The 16,259-nt window shown below is 40.6% G+C and overlaps 1 protein-coding gene and 1 non-coding gene across 2 annotated transcripts in view; one reads left to right on the top strand and one right to left on the bottom strand.

Annotated features, from left to right (window-relative positions):
* GRPR (gastrin releasing peptide receptor) overlaps positions 1 to 16,259 on the top strand; it is a 147,811-nt gene that overhangs the window by 61,923 nt on the left and 69,629 nt on the right. The window lies entirely within an intron of this gene.
* TRNAW-CCA (transfer RNA tryptophan (anticodon CCA)) lies at positions 9,492 to 9,564 on the bottom strand. The gene has a single exon. It is a non-coding gene; the product is annotated as a tRNA-Trp (tRNA).

The raw sequence follows: 16,259 nt of genomic DNA, 5'->3' as shown, positions 1-16,259 counted from the left end.
AGAGAGGAAGTCAGAATGGAAAGAGACAGTGGTCTTAACTAATTCTATTTCAAACATCTTGCTTTTGCAAATTTTACCTATGACCCTGTCAACACATTTCTCAGGCACTACTAGCGATGTGGAAGAAGCTTCTGCAAGTTAGGGCCCTGAAGCTTAAGCTTCACTGGCTTCATGGTAAATGTACTTCTGCCTGATCAAGGAGGATAAATGTAAAGAGGATTGCATGGGTCTGGTCTTAGCTCTACAACTACAGCTGTGTGTCAGGCAGGTCTCTTACCCTCTCTGGACCTCAGCTTCCTTCTCTGTGAAATGAATGGATAAGGTAGGTCAGTCAAACAATATCTTCAATCTCAAATATTCTGCAACTCTATTAGTGAGGATCCAGAGACTCATTTAATACACACAAACAGCATGAACTGTGTGTCATTGTTTTAACGTGCTTATAGTAGGTTATAAATTAAAACTCTGTCATCCCCTGTGGAGCCTGTGATAATGGAATTTACCGTGAGCACAAAAGAGAGTTCTTTGGCATGGAATTTTTATTCCCTCAGGATGTAAATGTTTTAAAATAAAACATCATGCAAGTGTAAGGCAATTTAGTAAGACAGGAAAAGTAAGTTATATATGAAAAGAGGTGACAAAATGAAAGTTAACCTCAATTAACATGAATGTTCGCTTAAAATGTTAAGACAAAACAATGTATAATTAAAAGTACTAATAAAAGGGTTCAATGGGAATGAAGGGTGATAACAAAAACAGACAAAATACAATCACTTTTCTTTTAATTCCAGATACAGAAATCTGAGTTCTTTCATTTCCTAGACCACAGAATACTATCACCATGGGATGGTACATGGTCACTTTCTTGTTTTATTTTTCTTCATTACCAATCACTAGTCCCGTGGCTCCATCTCCTCTCAGAAACCCACTTGAGTGTATTTGTTCTCTCTCCTTTGATGTATATGCATCTTTGCAAGCTAAAAACCATGTATCTTTAAATTTATACAATGGTATTGTCTTACAGATCTCATCTATTTCTTTTTCTTTTAATATTTGTTTATTTGGCTGCTCTGGGTCTTAGTTGCTGCATGCAGGATCTTCGTTGCGGCACGCGGGATCTATTAGTTGCGTCATGCAGGATCTTTAATTGCAGCATGCGAACTCTTAGTTGCGGCATGTGGGATCTAGTTCCCTGACCAGGGACCGAACCCGGGCCCCCTGCATTGGGAGTGCAGAGTCTTAGCCACTGGACCACCAGGGAAGTCCCTAGATCTCATCTATTTCTTTTTCTTACTTGAGAATGTGTTTTTAAGATCTTTCCACAGTGCAATTGCTTTTAATTCCAGAATAGCATGCATTTTATTTATCCATTTCACCACTGATGAACAGCTAGGTTGCTCCAACTCCTTGTTTTCCCAAACAAAGCTCCAGTGAGCAAGCTTATTCAGTTACCATCATGGATCTGCGCAAGAGTACATCTACATTCTATACAAAGGAATGGGAGTTCCATTTCGTAGGGAATATGTGTAATTTCACTTAGAACACCACAATTTTTGTCCACAATAGCTGCACCCATCTAAATCCCTGCTGGTAGTCCATGAGTCCTCATGTCTTCACAAACACTTGATATTTTATGACAATAAAATGACGACAAGGTGTATCGCTATTTTACTTTGCATTTTTCTGATTACCAGAGAGGTTGTGCATCTCTTCTTGTTCTTGTTTGGCCAGTTACAATTCTGTTTCGGTGACTTGTATTTTCATATAATTCATCCATTTTCCTATCTCCCCTGCCTTTTTTTTGTTGATTTGCATTATTTCCCTGTATATTGTAGATATTAATCCTTTGACTCTAGTTTTTGATGTTGCAAAAATCTCCCACTGAGCCACTCGTATTAATTTTACATGTGATCTCTTTCATTCTAAAAAGGTCTTTAGTGTTGATGTAAACAAGTAGTAACATCTCTCAACTGGACAATAATTAATTTTTTATATAATTGGAAAAATCCTTTTACCAGGAGAAAATCATGTAGAAAGTGTATGATGTTGAGATTGCAAAGTGAAGAAGTTCAGCACATGTTTCCTTGAACTAATTTTGAACTACCTTCAGGTTTTTGTGAAAATCAAACACCTTGTCTGGATACAAACACTACTCTAAAGCACAGTGAGTAAAATACCCAAATTTCCGTCGTATTGGCTTTGACAAAGAGCAGAAGTCTATTTAAGAATCATGTTAAGCTGTTTAAAAAAATCTATTCTTTGATTTGTAGATACATTTATTTTGTATATAAATTTTTTTTTTTTTCGGTACGCGGGCCTCTCACTGTTGTGGCCTCTCCCGTTGCGGAGCACAGGCTCCTGACGCGCAGGCTCAGCGGCCATGGCTCACGGGCCCAGCCGCTCCGCGGCATGTGGGATCCTCCCGGACCGGGGCACGAACCCGTGTCCCCTGCATCGGCAGGCGGACTCTCAACCACTGCGGCACCAGGGAAACCCATATTTTGTATATAAATTTTATACACAATGTTTATGACTCGTATTACACAATAATAGAAATTAGTAGATGTGATTTTTGGTAGGTTTTTAATAGATCTTTATCAGATTAAGGGGTTCCTTTTTCTTTTCTTTTTTTTCTTTTTGGCTGCGTTGGGTCTTCGTTGCTGTGCATGGGCTTTCTCTATTTGCGGCAAGTGGGGGACTACTCTTCTTTGCAGTGCGCAGGCTCTAGGTGTGTGGACTTCAGTAGTTGCAGCACGCGGGCTGAGTAGTTGCGGCACGAGGGCCCTAGAGCATGCGGGCTTCAGTAGTTGCGGTGCGTGGGCTCAGTAGTTGTGCATGGGCTCAGTAGTTGTGGCACATGGGCTTAGTTGCTCTGCGGCGTGTGGGATCTTCCTGGACCAGGGATCGAGTCTGTGTCCCCTGCATTGGCAGGCAGATTCTTAACCATTGCGCCACCAGGGAAGTCCCCCTTTTTCTTTCCCTTCTATGTTTTGTGGTGGATTTCTACTGTTACTATAATATTATATTTCTCTTTATTTCTAACAATGCTTTTTAAATTAAATTCCACTTTACATATTGCTATCACTACCCAAATTTTAATTTGATTACTATTAATCTGGTTAATTTCTCTTAGATCCTTATTTTAAACCTTTATGTGTGATTTGATTTTAGGAGTTTATTTTATAAATTAAAGATAGCAGATTTGGGTTTTGCTTTTAATCCAGTGTGATAGTCTATGTCTTTTATTGGGTGAATTTAACTCATTTAAATTTATTTTTATTATTTTGTATTTGGACATTTCTTTTTTATTTTTTGGAGGTCACCCATCAACTTTTTTTTTTTTTTGCGGTATGCAGGCCTCTCACTGTTGTGGCCTCTCCCATTGTAGAGCACAGGCTCTGGATGCGCAGGCTCAGTGGCCATGGCTCACGGGCCCAGCTGCTCTGCGGCATGTGGGATCCTCCCTGACCGGGACACGAACCCGTGTCCCCTGCACCGGCAGGCGGACTCTCAACCACTGCGCCACCAGGGAAGCCCCCCATCAACTTTTAAAAACATATTTAAGTATAAATTTTTGTAAGCAAAAGTTATTCAGTTTTACTTATCCTCCTTCCTAAGGCAAAGATTTTAACATGCTGTAACTATGCCTTGAACAGCCCCCACCATTTTATTGTTGTTTTGAGATTTAGTTTCACTCATGTTTATAAAAAATGATTACTTTTTAAGTCATTAATTAAACTCACTGACACTTTTTAAGTCATTAATTAAACTTACTGACATATTTTATCAACTTATTTGTTCACTGTTATTTCACACATCTTAAGCATTCCCTCTGCACTCACTTCTCTTCTTGCCAAAGTATATACTTTAATATTTCTTTCAGGAAGGGTCTGTGAGTCATAAATTCAGCCTATGTAAATCTGAAAATATTTTTATTTTTCCCTCACTCTTAAATACGAATTTATATGCACATAAATTTCTAGCTTGAATATATTACTCCATTGTATTCTTGCAAGTATTGTTAATGAGAAGCCTACTCTCTTTCTAATTGTATCTATTTCTATTTGGTAGCTTTTAAGATATTTTCTCTTTATCCTTGCTGTTCATTTCCACTACAGTGTACCTAAAGGTGGTATAATTTTATTTGTCCTGCTCGGTTTCAAAATGAACTTTGTTCTGAAGATTCAAGTCTTTCTTCAGTTATGGCAAGTTTTCATCAATATTTCCTTAAATATTGCTTCTTCAACTTCCCTCTCTTATTTTTTCTTTTTCTCATGGCACTTGCATTATGCTTATGTATTTCTCAATCCTTCTACGTTATAACTTATCTTTTATATTTGGTATCAGGATCTGTGTGCTAGATTCTGGATGAATTATTCAAGACTGTTTTCTAGTTCACAAAGTCTCTATTCAAATGTGTCTAGATTTCAGTTTATCGTATCTTTTGAGGAACTATCCTATCCTATTTTTAATTCCAGTAACTATATTTTTCATTCTAAGTTTTCTCTACGGTTCCTTTCATATGTACTGACTCTTTTTTAAGTCTGCTTTGTTTCATAATTTCCTGTTTAGTTTATGAAAATTTATTTTTTAACCTGTCATCTTAGGCATACTTATGAGCAAATCTTTTTTAAGCTGTTTTCTTATTTCAGTTTCATTTTGAGTGAATTTGTGTTTTGATCGATGGTTTTGTCAACTGTCTCTCATAGCATACGGTTTATTCACTTTCTTTGGAATTTTAGTTTCCAAGATCGTTTTGAGACTTTGAGAGGAAATTCTTTCTCTCCTCTTGATGCTTTCCAGCAGGTTTTTAGTCCTTCTGCCTTTGGGCTGATGATATAGAACTAGGAGTTATTTGGAGGTTCCGGGGTTGGGGGCGGTCTCAGTCTTGTGACGGACAATATCAGGGGCATCTCAAATCCAGTCAGAATTAGCCTGTGGGCATCTTGGCTCCATTCTGGTATGAAGGCTGCCTGCGTCCTCTCTTCCCTCACAGGCCCACCTATGAACTGCTGCTGCTAAACCACAGCCCCAGGTGGCGGTGAACAGCAGGTCTTTACAGCTGCCTTCACCCTTTACTATCTTTTCCTTCGGCCTCTCTAGGCAAACAGGAGGAGACAACACTTGAATCCTATTTCAAAAAGGTGGCTGAACTTTGTGCTACCCCACTGCCTGAGTAATGTTCAGCATGTACAGCGGGGCTTCGACAGAGAAGCAGACAGTCTATCCAGATAGAGAACTTTAGGAGTCACGCTTTTAAAGCCCAAGAAGGAATTTTACTTAAAAATGAATCTAACTGGTTTTATGTTGGGTTATTTGGCTACAGATGACATGGAGAGATTTTAACCATAACTGCTTTTCTTTGGGGGATATATCAAGGACTCGGTAAATGAACCTACTTTAAAGAATGTTGGAACATGAGAAAATATTCCAAGGACCAAACGAAGGAACCAGAGCAGAGGAAGGGGGCACAGAGAGAGAAAGAGAATCTAGGAGATGGAAAAAAGGAAGCAGAAAGAAAAGCAAGGTAGAGAGACAGGGACAGGAGGAGAGGAAGGGAAGAGACAGAGGCAGAGATAGATGAGGCAGGGTTGCGGGGAGAAAGAGTCAAAGGGAAGAGGAAGAGAGAGATACAGGCAGTGTAAGAGAGCCAAAGGCAGACAGAAAAGGAAACGGCTAGCAAAAAATATCCTGAATACGTTGAAGGGATTCCATTTTCTTGCTTTTAAAAAAGAAAACATAGCCACAACCATAGGAGGAAATGTACCCTATTTGCTGAGTCTGTTGAGGGGATAACCCAGAAGAGCAGAAGTAGTGAAGATGACTGATCTTCCCGTCAAGACCCCCTCCAAGCCTGAGACAGAAGGCTGCTCTCCACTAGCTGTTGCCAGGCACAGCCAAGGAGCACTCCCACTGCCTCTGGTCACTTCTTACAGCCAGGCTGATCTGATGGTCTCTTCAATAACACATTCATCCGCAGCCTTATTAGTTTTCGTCCTGAGTAACATTAATTGCCCTCCGGCTGAGAGCATGTGTGAGGCATTGATTGATGACATTGCACTGTTTTCCGCTTCAGCAGCAGCCACATAGGTCTTGGCTGACGCACACACCCCTCCCCGCATGGCAGGTGGGGTGATTCCAGGACCAGTGACTGCAGGGAAAGTGAGCCCTCATCAGCAAACTAGTAGTTGGGTTAATAGAATGAACCGCAAGAGATTAACCCCATCCCAGTGACTGATCTTCCTTTGAAACCCCAGGGTCAGCTATCAGCATGAGGCCAAATATTTGCTTTTCTCCAGGAGTGCTTCCATTTATCCAAACCTGTCTTTGCTTGGGTTTCCCCAGAAGCAGAATCTGAGCAAAGCATATGAGAGCAAGTAGTTTATTTGGGAGGTGCAGATAGCACTGGTAGGAGAGTGGGGAAATGTGAAAAGGGAGAGAAGGCAGCTGACAAAGCATGCATTATCAAGCCAGCTTCCACTGTGGACAACTAGAGCTTAATCCTACAGGAAAACTCGGAGAAATGGTATAAAACCCATGCCCCAGGTTACTTAACTGAAGGGGCACGAGAGCTGGGGTTTTTTTTTTTTTTTTGGCTGCGTTGGGTCTTCGTTGCTGCGCGTGGGCTTTCTCTAGTTGTGGCGAGCAGGGGCTACTCTTTGTTGTGTTGCGTGGGCTTCTCATTGCGGTGGCTTCTCTTGTTGCGGAGTACAGGCTCTAGGTGCGCGGGCTTCGGTAGTTGGCACACGGGCTCAGTAGTTGCGGCACACGGGCTTAGTTGCTCCATGGCATGTGGGATCTTCCCAGACCAGGGCTGTCCCAGACCAGGGCTCAAACCCGTGTCCCCCGCACTGGCAGGCGGATTCTTAACCACTGCGCCACCAGGGAGACCCAGCTAGGGTATTTATACGCTAACTCTTGTCAGCCATTGGCTACTACTGGATGGCATTCTGTCCAGGAAATTCCATCCTGTCCTATGTATGAGCAGAGTGGCCTTCCACCTAAGGCGATGTTGGCACTGGCAGGTGGAAGGTAGCTGGAGTAGACTAGGTGGTAAGGCCTGAGGGATGTGCGGGGCTCCTACAACACTTGCCCAAAGCCTTCGTGGACACTTAGAGGCTTCCTAAGCTCCTCAGAGAAAAGCTGCCCATTTCTGAAGTTTTATAACATAGGCTCATCTACAGGCAGTGTAGCAATGATTCCTATGGTCATATGTTTTTATCAAATTCACACACGCAAGCTGTTTTAACCACAGTTGGTCAAGGTCACTATCTTTTTCCGCTCTGGAATCTTCTCTCACACTTCCCGTGTATTAGGTGGTTTCTCTGATCCTCCCCTTCGAAAAAGCACAGTAAACTAATCAACAGTCATTCTAAACTAGTTTTAATGAAAAACATCATCACTGTTTGGACTTTGGAGTTATGGTCTATTGGGACTGCTTTAAAACAGGCCCCCATGGGAGAGGTAATGATTAGCGATAGTTAAATAATTATTCACTGTGGCTCTTTGGTGTCCCTGTGAACCAGAGCACTTTTGGGGAGGGCTGGTTTTGATAGTCACGACTACTTCTGGTTCAAGAACTAGTGGTAAATGTAAAGTGACGAGAGGAGCTGTCTGATTCTTTAAGGAAGCAAACTACTAAGCTTAGGGAAACACTTTGGGAAAATCCAAATACAATTTATCATCACTAAGATTTGGAAATTTACGAAGCCACTTGTAGCACCTGACAGGTTTTTATTCATCCCTGAGCTAACATGGGCCCTGTAATTTGATAATATTTGCCCATTCAAGTACCAGTATCCATGAAAAACCCCATGTATGATACAGACACATATGTATTTGAGTGTATATGATGTACCCATGTAACTACGTAAGTATACATGACATCTATGTAAAACTCTCCAAAAATAAAAATTGAAATATTAGGAATAGTCAACATCATTCTGTTTCCAAATACAGACTAAGAGTATAGGGAGTCACTACCATTTGTTGAAAGCTTACCGTGGGCCAAGCACTATGGAAGCCCTTTAAATCCACAAAAGCCCACAAAGTAGGTTCAGTTATTATTGTCTCTGTTATTCAGATAAAGAAACTAAAGCACAAAGTGTTAAGGAACTTTCCCAAGATCAATTTGTAAGTGATGGAGCTAAGATTTAAAATCGGGTATTTCTGACTCCAGAACCTGATTTTTAACTACCACATGGTAGCTTTAAGTATAAATAGCCTGTTGGGACTTCCCTGGTGGTCCAGTGATAAAGAATCCGCCTTCCAATGCAGGGGACGCAGGTTCGATCCCTGGTGGGGGAACTAAGATCCCACATGCCATGGAGCAACTAAGCCTGAGCACCTCAACGAGAGAGCCCGCATGCTGCAAACTACAGAGCCCACGCACTCTGAAGCCTGCGCGCCACAACTAGAGAGAGAAAACCCACACGCCACAACTAGAGAGAAGCCCGCGTGCTGCAACAAAAGATCCCACATGCCTCAACGAAGATCCTGTGTGCCACAACTAAGACCCGACACAGCCAAAAAATAAAATAAATAAATAAAGTATAGAAAGCCTGTCAAAAGGACAAGGTCTTGGCAAAACTGCCTAGAGCCTTGGGCCTGTAACTGTTCAAGAGTCTGCAGGAAATTGACATTTGTACGTATAGGCTGGGGCAAAGGTTAGGGGACAGATAACATTTTCTCCTTGTGTAAACGCTAGGGGGCATTCCAGGAGTCAATCTCACTCTGCCTTTCTCCTATACTTTTTTTCTGTTAAGGTGATCACGCCAGGGCTCATCTAACTGTCCTCCAGCTTCCGTGAGCTTTAGCTTCTGGCAAGGATGTCTATGCGCTCAGACCCGCTAAAGATTGGTACCTCATACTTCTCCCCTGGGCATATTTGTCTAGAACAGACACATAGTCTATACAAGGTTTCTCTGTGAGGTAGACAAGTTTTATTTGTTTGTTTCTGCCTCTACTAGCAAAGAGCTCAGGTTAAAAATGATTGAGATGCAAGAAGTCTCATTAAGTGGTATGTAACTGACTTTTGGTACTGACCTTTATGCAGATTATACACAAGGTGCAATTCTTCTTGGTCTTCATGTTGTCTTAGCAATTCCACTCAATTTCTTTATACTTCTGTTAACGTCCTCTAGCTAAAGACCATCAGAAACACACCTAGAGTCAAAGTTGGTTTTATTGATTTATTACAATGAGAGTGAATGTACACATTGGGGAACCATAGAGCATCTCAATAAGAGGGAGTTCAAAAGGATTTATTATAGTGTTTGGACTTGTAGTAGGTGACTTGGGGCAAAGTTCAGGAAATAGGGCTTTATTCTGGGTTAGGTGCTGTCAAGAAATGGGGATAATTCTATAACTGGGTACTTTAATAATTCTTTTTTTTTTTTTTAATTTATTTGACCGTGCTGGGTCTTAGTTGCAGCACTTGGGATCTTCGTTGCGGTGTGCGGGATCTTTTAGCTGCGGCATGCAGGATCTAGTTCCCTGACCAGGGATCGAACCTGGGCCCCCTGCATTGGGAGCATGGAGTCTTAACCGCTGGACCACCAGGGAAGTCCCAATAAATCTTATCTAAAGGAGGGGAGACTAGGGTGAGCCTTTAGCTGTAGCTGGTGAAGCAGTGGCAATCACTTATATGAGCCAAGATAAGGGGATGTTTGATCATTTTTGTTGTTTGAACACTGTTCACGCTTTCGTCTGTTTTCAGACATGATTGCAGGGTGGTCTTGTTTTTATCTTGATCCATCATGGGCTTATGTGATGCTGGTGTCTGTGAGACGGCTTATGTTCACCAGGGGAGCGCTGGGGCCCGGCTACGAGCAACGCCAAGGCTTAGCTGACAGTTCTGGGCCAACTTCTGCCAGTAGGGGCGCCTTACTCTTTCTCAGTTTTCTTATCCTTAAGCTGGTATTTCTGAGTCTCATCTTTTGGATGAACTCACCTCTCCTGTATGTAGACCTCATAGGGAAAGACAAAATACCACAAAGATGCTAACAATGGGCCTTAGGCCTTCCAAAAGATCTTTCCACATTGCAGCAGAAAATACTGATACCATGTTTTCCTTTCCTTAGTTTTCCATTTCCTCATAACATAGAAATAATTCCATCTGGAGCCATACCTAGAACAGACCAGGAGATGATGTGCCAAGGCCTGTGGTCTAATTAAAATAGATTAAGGAATGAGAAGTAAGGATCAATGTAAGCTAAAAGTTGAAATGCAACAGTTTAACGGTCACACGATGGCACGTACTAACAATAATCGGTAAGGAAAGCTCAGATTAATCTGTGTCATAGCAGTGATTGTAGCTAAGTGGTTGGGGAGAATGCAGAAGACTGCTTACGACAGTTCTCAGAGTTTGCATTCTGGCTTTGGAAGCCCTTTATGACTTGCCTCTCCCTTGGATAGTAGAGGGAACCCTCCTCCTTCTCTTAACTTTATCCCCCCTATAGCCACGCAGACTGGTTTCCTTTGAGCCAAAAGCTTCCAGATGCCCTTCTGTGCTGGAGAATAAAGTGTCTGACCCAGCCACTCTTGATTTATGTTCCCTGGGCTGCTAATAATAACAGTTGCTATCTTGATACTCTCAAATAGATACTGAAGCTGTTTGCCAGTGGGATTTGTGTTTGTGTTTCCGACAATACAATTTTTCTCCCTGCACTGTTCATATCCTCTGTAGAGTTTTCCCTGCATTAAAAATATTTGCTAGAGTTGAGACTTGTTAGCTTGTTCTGATTTCTGTTACCCCATATTGATTTGCAAGTTCTACAACTTCATATAAATGAAATGATGCAATGCAGTATGTGTTCTTTGCGTCTGCTTTCACTTATAATATTTGTGAGACTCATCCACGTTATTGCTGGTAGTAATTTTTTTTTTTTTTTTGCTGAGTGGTATTCTCTTGTATGAATATACCACAATTTGCTTATCTCATTTGTTGATGGGTATTTGAGTTATTTCTAATTGAAGGCTATTATAGTTAAAGTTGTTACAAGCATTCTTGTACACGGCTTTTTTTATGGATATATGTTTTCATTTTTCTTAAGTAAATACCTAGAAGCCGAGATTTTGGGTCATAGGGTGGGTAAATGTTTAAATTTATAAGAAACTGACAAATAGATTTCCAAAATGATTGTACTATTTTACACTCCAACCAGCAGTGAGACTTCTCGTTGCTTCACATCCTCACCAACATTTTTTGTTGTTAGTTGTTGAACTTTTAGCCCTTCTAGTGGGTTTTATAGCACTTTAAAGTTTTCTGATTGTCCACATCAATAAGAATGCTGGATTCAATTTTTACCTGTGTTTTGCTTATATTTTTATGTTTTTCAATTCTTACGTTTTATGAGTGAAATTAGAAAAGGTACAACTTTTTTCTTTAAAATTGTACAAAAAATACTAACCATAAAAGAAAAGATTGATAAACTGGACTTCAGTAAAATTAAGAACTTCTATTTATCAAAAGACACCTTTAAGATAATAAAAAGGCAAGATAGGAAGACATTTTATGTATACAAAAGATGACTCATATCCAGAATATATAAAGAACTCCTACAAATCAATACAAAAAAGACAAGTGACTAAATTTAGAAATGGGCAAGAGATTTCAACAGGCATTTTACACAGAGAATATTCAAATAGTCCATTAGCACATGAAAACATGCACAATTTCTTTAGGCAAACTTAGACCACAATAAGATATTACTAAACAATGAGTAGAATACCCAAAATTAATAAGATTGATAATACCAAGTGGTGGCAAGGATGTGGAGCAATTGAACTTTCATATGCGTTTTTGGTGGGAGTGTAAATTGGCAAAGTCATTTTGAAACACTGACAGTATCTACTTAAGCTAAACATGCATGTATTGTATGAGCCAGCAAGTCAACACCTAGGTATAGAACCAAGAAAAATGAGTACATGTGTCTTCCAAAGACATGTGCACATTTGATCATAGTATCCTTATTCATAAAAGTCCAAACAGAGACAACTTGAATGGCTATCAGTAGGAGAAAGATATATAAATTGTGTTATATTCAAAAAGAGATGGAACTATGACAGCACACAATGATACAGATGGCTCTCACAGACTTAATGATGAGTGAAAGAAGCCAGACCCAAAATAGTACATTCTATATAATTTCTTTTGTATGAATTCCATGCATAGGCAAAGATCATTACTACTGATAGCTGTCAGAATACTTGTTGTCTCTGGGGAGAGGTATTGACTGGGAAGGTGTTTAAGACAGCCTTCCATGATGCTGGAAATGTTCTATATCTTGACCAGGGTCATAAAAATTCATCAAGCTGTACACTTATGATTAGTGCACTTTATTGAATGTATGTTATACTTCAATATCTTTAAAAAACTTCTCATTGCGGTGTCTCCTCTTTGTTGCGGAGCACAGGCTCTAGGGCGCCCCGGCTCAGTAGTTGTGACTTGCAGGCTCTAGAGCTCAGGCTCAGTAGTTGTGGCGCACGGGCTTTGTTGCCCTGCGGCATGTGGGATCTTCCTGGACCAGGGCTCGAACCCGTGTCCCCTGCATTGGCAGGTGGATTCTTAACCACTGTGCCACTAGGGAAGTCCCATGGAACAAAATCTTATTGGAGTAGCAAGAAGCCCTTTGGAGAGACTAAAATGCCGACAAGGGATTATGACTTATAAATTACAGTAATACTCATATTTAGACACTCAACCATAGTGTCAACATGAGACTGTGTATAAGTTGCAGTGTTCCATAGAGGAAAGGCTAAAAGCAAGATAAATTCCGCATGTATAATGAAATTTCAAAATAGATTTTTTAAATGTAAATTTTCTTGTCACTAGGGCAGCTAATTCTGCTCTTAGAGTGTTCACTCAGGTTTACCATGTGAATCCTTCCTTTGGAGTAAATGTGACACTAAGCAAATCAGTTTCTATACATAACTGATAAGCTCAGGTATTTGTGCAGAATAATGTAAGGTCTAATGATGAAATATTCATTAGCTGGGGACAAACTTGAGAAATATCTTCTACTTTGACTTCTGACAGTTGACTCGTGGCACTTTTTTCCTTGAGATGTCTGACTGGAGAACACAGTATTGGTGTATCATTGTCTGGGGGGCAAAAATTCAAAAGTGAATTGTCTCCTGTGGGAATCACATCCATATCCTAGGCTTTCCAAATGGAATAGCCAGTCATTGAGGTCTCAATTCTGCTGACTCTCCCGTGGACACAATGAGTGAGCCCTCTTATAGCCAATCTAATGCATAGAAGCAAGGCTGCCGCTCAGCAGGAGAGAAAAATGGACTTTGTCAGCTGCTGACCTTAAACACTTGGACTAAACATTTTTTTGCAAAAATGTCCAAAGGTGGAGGATTTTGTAGGAAAAAACACTGTATCACAGTACCCCCCAAGACATCCCTCAAAGTCACAAAAGGAATATGTCAAGTAATTGAGGGCTTCTCCCTAGACTGGTCATCACCACTTACTGTGAAATGAGTAAGTCTGATTTTATAATATGTTTGCTTTCAGTAGATTTTAAAATTATTTTAATTCATAGCCTTTGTTGTTTTGATGGTGGGTTTTCAAGAGATGTTTGAAGAAAGTTTCATTTGAGGACCTTTTGGGGTATTGGGGTAAAGTAACACCTGTTACACAATGTCAAACAGTGAATGGCCGGGAGTTCCCTGGCAGTCCAGTGGATAGCACTCGGCGCTTTCAGTGTCGCGGCCCTGAGCGTTCAGTCCCTGGTCGGGGAACTAAGATCCCACGAGCCAAAAAAACCACCAGAAAACAAAAACAACACCGAAAAAACCCTCCCAGTGAATGGCTTTTAAAAGTTTTTAATAAAACTTATTTCTGCTATGCAGTGTTAAGCTTATAAGTGCGGGGTGCAGGGGGATTCATATTAACCATCTGGCTGTCTAAAGGGAATGTTTCGTCAAATGGGAACGTGACACTAAAGTTTGAAGCAGACTTATACTTCGGTCCACAGTCTCAAAGGTACATGAACTATCACTTCTTTACATATACACTTTTTGTATTTCAACTAAACTTCTGACTCCAAATTCCCATTACAACAGGCTAATGGATTACTAAGTCTGCACTTCCCCATCTTCTCCATAATGTTATCAGGCTTTTTATTTCTTGGGACATAATATTGACTGGAGGCAGGGGGTGAGGAGGGTTTAGAATGACCATCTGATCTTCAGTCATGGTCCTTGAAGGCTCCCTCAGTCAGCCCCTACCTCTGAGAGTATTACCATTGGGACAGGGACATCATATTCTACTTTCATCTGTAAGATGCACCGTTGAGCCAGTCACCTTTGGGGTCTTGCCAACCAACAGGAAAGCCAGGAAGTAGTTTGTAGATCCAAGATATTCCGAGATCCTTGGATTCTTTCTCATCCCATTTCCCAACCCCAGGGAAATTAATTTCTAGTCCAGGAGGGAGAAGAATCTGTCTTCCTTCTGCTTTTCTGAAGCTCTGAATATACCTGAAAATGAATGACTGTATGAAGAAGTGAATAATGTTTCATAGGCCCCATTTCCTAGTTAGTCTGTCTTGTACCACAGGGCAAGTTCACTCTGTCATCTCTGCTGTTCTGTGACCTTAATCTAAACCTTATAGAAGTCTTCTAATTATTACCAAATTCAGCATTTTGTGCCAGGAGTTGTGAGGATCACAAAAGAAGCAACCTCATTGTTGCCCCCAAGGAGCCTCTTGTCTAGTTAGAGACAGGGCTTATATCCACACACATTAGAGAGCAGTATGAGGCAAAGAGAAAAGGAACATTCTGCTTGTTAGGGGAGAGCCAAGCAAAAGGCGGTCACTTGCAGACTACAGTAGATGGAGAACACTATGAGGAAACAAAGGATCTGGACCACAGATGTCTTTGGTAGGTGGAAAGGAGAGAGGAGAAAAAACATTTGGTAAAAAAAAAAAAGAAAATCATTTCTCTTGCTATATCTTAGCTCCGTTACAGGTCCTACCCCAAAATTGAAAAGATACTCAATAATACCTCGTTAATTGATTGATTAAGGTATAAAGGTCTTTAAAGCTAGAGTGAGGAAACATGGACTCCATTCGCAGCTTTGCCACTAACTAGCTGTGTGATGTTAGGCAAGTCACATAGCTTTTCTTGGCATCAGTTTTCTCAATCAGAAAATGAGGAGACTGGATTTTAAAATACTCAATTCTCTTTGAGCTCCAAAAGCATATAATTAATTATCATTCAACCTAAGGAATCAAGTTGCAAAAGATTTTCTGGAAGAAATGAAGCCTGGGGACTTCACTGGTGGCGCAGTGGATGAGACTCTGTGCTCCCAATGCAGGGGGCCCGGGTTCAATCCCTGGTCGGAGAACTGGGTCCCTCGTGAATGCTGCAACTAAGAGTTCACATGCCACAACTAACGAGCCGGGGCTCCACAACTAATAGCCGGTGCTCCACAACTAATAGCCGGTGGTCCACAACTAAAGAGCCCACCTGCCACAACTGAGACCCAGTGCAACCAAATCAATCAATCAATATTTTTTTGAAAATAAAAGAAATCCTGTTATAAAAAAAAGAAAGAAATGAAGCCTGAAGGGATTTTAAAAAGAAAAATATCAGCGAGCAAAGATGGAAAAAGAATTAATGAATCTTCATTTAATAATAAGGGTAACACATTAATGAAATTACATTGTAAGCCAGAACTTGTATTTTCAGCAAAAGTAAGGAAACGTAAAAACATGTTGCTTCCTAACTGGAGAGGAGACTGTGTGGGTGAGGCACTCTCCATTATCGCTCCAGAGTAAATATGTTCTCAGTGATGTGAATTTTCTGCTGTGACTTCCGCTCCAAGCTAGAAGTCAACAGGGACTTAGCAAAAGTTTCAATTTAGCTAAAATCAGTTGGAAAGTTTAAAATCAATCGTAAGTCTTAGTTACTGAAATCAATTAAAACCTTCTCACAGAGTGTAATTTAGATAGTTCTCTGCTCAATATACCTTTTGGGGGGGAGGGGCCGGGTCAGAATGCCATAGTTTGAAAAATCCATCAATAGAATAAATATTTGAGCTCATTTTTCTTATCGTTCAGATTCCTATTTTACTGTAGAGCCTAAGGACACAGACTGTGTATTTGTACTCCTCCCTAGATTTTTATCTCATTGTGCACTGTTTTTTATCAATGAGAAGAAAGACAAAGGCTAAGAAGGGAGTGGAAGCACTCTGAACCTATCAGAGTTGATCCTTGGATCTTGTCCTCCATATGTAAGGTGTTAGAAAC

This window comes from Tursiops truncatus, chromosome X (assembly GCF_011762595.2).
Source record: "Tursiops truncatus isolate mTurTru1 chromosome X, mTurTru1.mat.Y, whole genome shotgun sequence".
NCBI classification, from domain to species: Eukaryota; Metazoa; Chordata; class Mammalia; order Artiodactyla; family Delphinidae; genus Tursiops; species Tursiops truncatus.
Note: the sequence above shows the minus strand (reverse complement) of the source record. Positions and strands in the feature narration are given on the sequence as shown.